Source organism: Arachis duranensis, chromosome 5, assembly GCF_000817695.3.
Source record: "Arachis duranensis cultivar V14167 chromosome 5, aradu.V14167.gnm2.J7QH, whole genome shotgun sequence".
NCBI lineage: Eukaryota > Viridiplantae > Streptophyta > Magnoliopsida > Fabales > Fabaceae > Arachis > Arachis duranensis.
Window position 1 is genome coordinate 96,229,349 of NC_029776.3, and position 7,528 is coordinate 96,236,876.

A 7,528-nucleotide genomic window follows, 5' to 3' on the forward strand; every position below is an offset into this window, starting at 1 on the left:
ATTTTGAATGATTGCGTGTTAAGCAGAATTGGTAAATTTTTGGGAAAGTTTGAAATATCGGTTTCCAATTTGGATTGGAGTTTTGTCTGAATGATCGTATTCCTATGTAGATCGGGTATACTGTGTTGGCGGATTCAGATTTAAAGTCGGCAGTCGTTTTGACTGAGTGATAGGTTCCGTTCAGATTTGACTGATTGCTTCCGAGCTAATCGGATTCCGTTTTAAGGTCGGTAGTCGGATTGACTGTTTGCTTCCGAGTTAATCGGACACCGTTTTAAGGTCGGCAGTCGTATTGACTGTTTGCTTCCGAGTTAATCGGATTTCGTGTTAAGGTCGGCAGTCGGTTTGACTGATAGGTTCCGAATGACCTATTTTATTATTTGATCAGTGTTAATAGTATCTGATTGGTCGGACTGATAGTATAAGTGGAAATGATATGTATATTAAATGAAATGGAAACTATGGAATGGAAAAAATATTGATGTGATAAAGTAGAGGATCTACTTATTAAAGAACCCTTGATGTCTAGGGCCCAGGTAGGCTAGCCTCGTTAAAACCTCTCCAAGCAAAAAGCCTTGTGGGAAAAATCTTGGCAGTAGGAAAAAGAGTACCCGCCTGTCCCTGGTATTAGCTGTAATATAACTTTAAGGAAGATACGTTCTAAGTGCTAGGGAGATCTTTACCCTCTAGTGTTTGTAGGCGATAGGCTCCATTGCCGATTACTTCTGTGACTCTGTAAGGGCCTTCCCAATTAGCTGCTAGTTTGCCATGTGCTGGTGGTTTCCTAGCTTGTTCTGTTTTTCTGAGTACAAGGTCGTGGACTTGGAAAGATATTGGTTGAAGTCTTTGGTTATATCTACGGGCAATGTGCTGTTGTATTGCTAAATGTTTGATTGTTGCGGATGATCGGAGTTCTTCAATGAGATCAAGTTCAGTTTGCCGAGCTATGTCTTGTGTAGTTAGGTCGGCCAGGTCTGTGCGTAGTGAGGATTGGGAGATCTCGACTGGTATCATTGCATCTGAGCCGTAGACCAAGCGGAAAGGTGTTTCCTTTGTGGTTGAGTGAATTGTTGTATTGTATCCCCATATGATCTCTGGGATAAGCTCGGCCCAGAGGCCTTTTGCATTATCTAGTTTCTTTCTTAGAGCATGTAATATTACTTTATCTGCGACTTCAGCTAACCCATTTGTTTGTGGGTGCTCGACTGATGAGAAGTGGTGTTTGATTTTCAAGTTATGCAAGAAAGATGTAAATTTTTGATCGGCAAACTGGCGACCATTATCTGTGATAATGTGCCGAGGAATGCCGAATCGACAAATAATATATTTCCAAACAAAGGAAAGCATTTGTTGTGATGTAATCTTGGCTAGAGGCTGTGCCTCTATCCATTTGGAGAAATAATCAATTGCTACCACAAGGAATTTTACCTGACTTGCTGCTGTTGGAAAAGGTCCGAGGATATCTATACCCCATTGGTTGAATGGCCAACTAACCTCGGAACAGTGTAGAAGTTCGGCTGGGAGATGTGTAATCGGACTGTGTTTTTGGCAGTTGTTACAGCTTTTGACTTTTGCCTGACAATCTTGTTGTATTGTCGGCCAATATAATCCAGCTCTGAGGATTTTTGAATACAGACTTCGGGCTCCAAGGTGTGTACCACAGATCCCTTCATGTGCCTCAGTAAGTGCAAGCTCGGCCTCTATTCTGCTAAGACATTTTAGTAATGGACGGGAGAATCCCCGTCGATATAGGCAATTATTATATATTGTAAAAAAGGAGGCTTGTCGGCGGAAATGACGAGTATTTTCGACGTCGCCTGGCAAGACCCCTGTCTGGAGATACTGTATGTATGGGGATCTCCAATCTGCTTCCTGTGTTACACTTAAGACATGTGTTAGTTCAATGCTTGGATTGAGTAGTGTTGACTGATAAAGCGATGACCTATTTGGTTGAGTGCTGGCGAGCTTAGACAGAATGTCAGCTCGACCGTTGCTCTCCCTTGGTATGTGCTGTATTTCATATTTGGTAAATTTTGAAAGTAAATTGTGTACGACATCCAGGTATTTAGAGAGCAAGGGGTCTTTTACTTGGTATAGGTCGTTTACATGTTGGACGACAAGTAAGGAGTCGCAATATACCTTAAGTTCGGCGATGTTAAGGTCGGCCGCGAGTCTAAGGCCGGCAATTAATGCTTCATACTCACTTTGATTGTTGCTTGCTTTAAATGAGAAGTTGAGGGAATGTTCGATGAGGTTGTTGTGGCCATTATCAAGTATAATACCTGAGCCACACCCGTGTGGGTTGGAGGATCCGTCAACGTATAAAGACCATTCGATGTAATTTTCAGTTATATTTGGTACTGAGAACTCGGCGATAAAGTCGGCCAAAAACTGTGATTTGATGGATGCTCGGCCTTCGTACTTGATATCGAATTCCGAAAGTTCCACCGACCATTTGACTAGTCGGCCAGCCAGTTCAGGCTTCTACAGCACTTGTCGCAAAGGTTGATATGTTCTAACATGGATTTCATGGCTCTGAAAGTATGGTCGGAGTCTTCTGGCTGAGAAGACAAGCGCGAGTGCCAGCTTCTTAATGCTCGGGTAACGAAGCTCGGCGTTCTGTAAGGTCTTGCTGGTGAAATAGAATGAGAACTGTTTCTTCTCCCTTTCTGCAACAAGAGCAGAGCTTATAGCCCAGTTAGTGACAGACAAATATAAGAATAGTGGCTCCCCTTGTAGGGGTGTGTGTAAAATTGGTGGTTTTGAAAGAGTTTCTTTTAAAGTTGTAAATGCTTGTTCACATTCATCAGTCCATTGGAAAGCTTTTTTTGTTTTTAAAGTTTGGAAAAAACAGGAAGATTTAGAAGCTAGGCAAGGTAAGAAGCGAGAAAGTGCAGCAAGTCTCCCTGTTAACCGCTGGACTTCCTTGATGGTTTGTGGGCTTGTCATCTCTAAAATAGCTCGGCATTTCTCAGGATTAGCCTCAATACCTCGGCTAGTGAGCATGAAGTCGAGAAATTTACCACTTTGAACCCCAAATGCGCACTTTTCGGGATTTAGCCGCATGTTGTATTTTCTTAGCTGTCCAAAGATTTCTGTGAGGTCGTCAAGATGGTTATTGCCGATCTTTGTTTTGGTGACCATATCGTCTACGTAGACTTTGATGTTCCTGCCGAGTTGTTTGGTGAAGACTTTGTCCATCAGACACTGATATATGGCACCTGCATTCTTAAGGCCAAATGGCATGACTTTATAACAATAGTGTCCATATTCAGTGATAAAGGCTGTCTTATTTTGGTCAGATGGGTGCATTTGGATCTTGTTATAATCAGAATAGGCATCCATGAAGCTGAGTTTTTCAAAACCAGAGGCATTATCAACTAAACAATCAATAGAGGGTAAAGGGTATGAATCTTTGGGGCATACTTTGTTGAGATCGGTGAAATCAACACACATGCGCCATTTACCGTTATGTTTTTTAACCATGACGACGTTCGCCAGCCATGTTGTGAATCTGATTTCTCGGATAAAGCCCGCGTTGATGAGTTTCTGGGTTTCTTCTAGGGAAGCTTGTTTTCGGTCGTGTCCGAGATTTCTCTTTTTCTGTGCTACAGGTCGGATAGATGGATCTAATGCTAACTTGTGTGATATGATGGATGGATCGATGCCTGGCATATTAGCTGGGCTCCACGCAAATAGGTCAGCATTTTGTTGTAAGAATGTTCGGAATGAAGATTTTTCTTCTGAAGATAATGTTGAGCTGACGTATGTGAACTTATCCGTGTTTTCTGTGAAGTAGATTTTATCTAGGTTTTCTGTTGGAGTCGGCCTTTCCAGTGTTCCTGCTCTAGGATCAAGGTCGGCCAGCATGTGTTGGTTGTTCGTGTTGCTGATACTGTGGACCTGGGCTTTTGTGTTACAGTGAGGTCTTTTGAGACTATTGTTGTAGCACTCCCTGGCCTCTCGAGCATCACTATGAATGGTTGCAATTGTGTTGTCCTGCAAGGGGAACCTAACACAAAGATGAATTGTAGATACTATAGTGCCGAACCTATTTAAGAAAGGTCGGCCAAGTATAATATTATAGGGACTGAAGCAATCAACAACTAAGTATTGAATGTCTGAAGTTTTTGACGAAGAAAACTTACCAAGTGTGGTTTGTAACCACACAGAGCCCATAACCGGGACTCGCTCACCTGAGAATCCTACCAAGTCACCAGTGGAAGGTCGGATGATGTTATCGCTCAGTTTCATTTTCTGGAAAGTTGAGTAAAAGAGAACGTCGGCGCTGTTGCCTGGGTCAAACAACACCCTTTTAATTTGGAGATCTCCAAGTTGTAGGGAGATTACGACGGGATCACCCAGATTTGCTATGCTGTCGTCATGATCGGCTGTCTAGAATGTTATCTGTGGAGATGTAGGCGACGACTGTTGTTGACTTTGATCGGCGTTGATGGAAAGGATAGCTCGGTAAGATCTTTTCCTTGCCGAACTTGTGGCTCCTCCCCCTGCAAAATCTCCGGAACTGCAGTTAATTGTACGTGATGGTAGTTCAGGATGGTTATTGTTCGGTAGGTCTCTATCTCGGTTATGTTGTGTAGCCGAGCTTTGTTCTCCTGGAGGAGGTGCTCGCCGCTGCATGTGGCCGCTGATGAATTTGTCCAGATGACCTTGCCGAGCTAATCACTCCAACAAGTCTTTGGCGATGACGCAGTCGTCGGTATTGTGTCCGTACTTCTGGTGGAAAGAGCAGTATTTTGATCGGTCAGTGCCCTTTGAATCTGGGTAATTACCAGCTTTCCGTCGTGGCTTGATTAACTTCGAATTCAAGATTTCCTTGATGATGTCATCGCGCTTGGTGTTGAATTTGGTGTAGGTCTCATATCGTGGGATTAGTTTGAAATTCTTCTTGCTGTCCCGTGAGTTGTCGTCGTCTTTATAGTGAGGCTTTTCTATTTTCCGAGCTTGTTGGATCTCTTCGATGTCAATCTATCCTTTAGCTTTTTCACGGAATTCGGCCATAGTTTTTGGTTTGGCTACAACAATAGTTTCCTGGAACTTTCCTGGTCTTAATCCACTTTTTATGGCGTGTAGTTCTACCTCGGGGTGGAGGTCGGGTATGCTTATGGCTATCTTTGTGAAGCGTGTCATATAGTCCTTGAGGCTTTCATGCTGGCCTTGCTTGACTGTGTTCAGGTAATCAGAGTCGTGGAGGTAGATGGCGGATCCAGCAAAGTGCTCCTCAAAGGGTTTTGATATGTCTCGGAATCGAGAAATGGAACCTGCAGGCAAAGAACAAAATCAATCAAGTGCAGGACCGTCTAAATAAGATGGAAAACAACGACATAAAACTTTATCAGATGCACCGTTTACTATCATTATGGAGGTGAACTTTTTGATGTATTTCTTTGGATCACCTAACCCATCATAGGGAGTTAGGGTAGTCGGCGGAGTAAATCTTCGAGGCAGCACGAAGTTCATGACCTCTGCCGTGAATGGTCCAGGGGAGCTTTCCTGATCATCATTTTCGATGTTTTTCTGAGTGTCCTCATTATGTTCGGGCTGCTCCCCGTCTTGTCGAGTAGTGTCTGAGACATGTGTTGGCCCTGACTGCTGCTCGGCTTCTTCTGTCCATTCTTGTCGATCATTGTTTTCGGTTCGAGTGTTATTCAAGTTGGCGATTTGATTTGCCATTCTTTGGTTATCCTCAGCCACGACTTGCCGCAACTCGGTCACCATCCGGAGCAATTCGGATGGCGAGGGTGGAGGTTGTTCAGCCATGACTTCAAAACGGGAACCTCGAGGCCGATAATATAGAGAGAAATGAGTTTATATTTTCGGCCCCACGGTGGGTGCCAATTGTTCTTGTATGGATACCTGGAGGGAGAGCTCAGTCTCTGGGAGTCGATGCCGAGTTATTGCTTTCGGGGCCGACCTTCAAGTCTTATGATAACCCGAGCTTTACTCTAAGAGAGTGTCCAATTGCGTAGAGCTTTGAGCAAGAAACAGGGGGGAGTGTACCTGCAAAGGCACTCCGAAGTTTAAGTTAGTATTGAGAATTCAGTCTGTCTTCAGGATAGAAGATCATACCTTTTATAGGTGATAGTGTGTAAATCGGTTATGTTCTTGCTTTATTGCCTGTATTAAAGAGCAATAATAAGGGTTTGGACGTTTTACTTTTGTGAAGCAGTCCGTTAAGCTGATTTGTAACGTTAGTTTTTGATAAATGACATTGATTGTTGATTTGTAACTGCAACGCTGATTAATAACGTAAATTGCCGAGTAATGACTAAAATGCCGACTTATAACGCCAAATATCTGGGTAATAGATGTGAATAATAGCGAGTTATGAGTGATAAAGCCAATTTATGACATAGGATTTGTAGTGGCCGGACCAGATAATATTAAATATTTCATACTCTATTATAATAAGACATTATAATTGATAATATTTCACACTTCATTATGTATGATAATACTCCAATATATGCCAACGGGTTCGAGGCTCCCTATGTAATTCTTGTGTGATATGTTGATGTTGTCAATCCTGATACATTGTCCGCAGAACCTTGACAAGATATAAAAGGATCAAAATCTCTCTGTTTTTTTGTCATCCTTTTCTTTAAATTAACATTCTTGTAAATTTGACCAAAACTATTTCAATCTGCAAGCTCTTTGATTACCAAATTCTTAATTAATAATATGATATCAACAATAATAACTATTTATACTCTGGCCCAAACCATAAGTCAGGTCCAATCAGGCTAAGAGGCCCAATCCAAAAAGATTGGCTTTCACCAACTATCCGACATCTTCTAAGAAGTCAGGGTTGACACCAAAGAGCAGTCAGCACTCATCCAAGTGAATAACTGCCTCCTTAAATCTCTCACCCTCTTCTAGAAGAGAGATCCCAACAACTCTAAGATAAAGCGACGGTTATCCACCATCAGAAGTGGAACTACTTCTGCGGTAGTTATTGGTTCCTTCCCTATAAATACACTGACACCCTTAGGTAAACTTAAGTTCCAATACTCTAAACCTGCTTAACCCCTTGCTAACTTAAGCATCATAGTGTCTTCGCAGGTACCCCCCCATTCTTCAAAATACACAACTCAGACGACGGCTCCCAGGCAGGAACAAGTCGGAGATCACCTTCCTTCAATGTTTGGGCCTTCCATTCGAGCCCAATCATCTGGTTCTAGGTAAGCCCCGGAACATTGACGCTGTTACCGGGGACTCGGAGATCATCGCATAATGGCAGACGACCAGTATGAAGATGGAGACACTTCATCTGAGTCCGAACAAGAGCATCAGGACGTGGTCAATAATGACCAAGCGATAATATCCCTACAAGAAGCGGAAAACTGCATGGAGAAGGCCCCTCGAATACCCAGGGAACAAAGAAAATCTCTTCTAAGGTTTATCGACCCGGGAAAGATGGGCAACCTCATTCTACCGACCTCATGGGGCTGCTACATGGTGATGATGGAAAAATAATTCCACACAAACTCACCGGTAAGTGTACCGG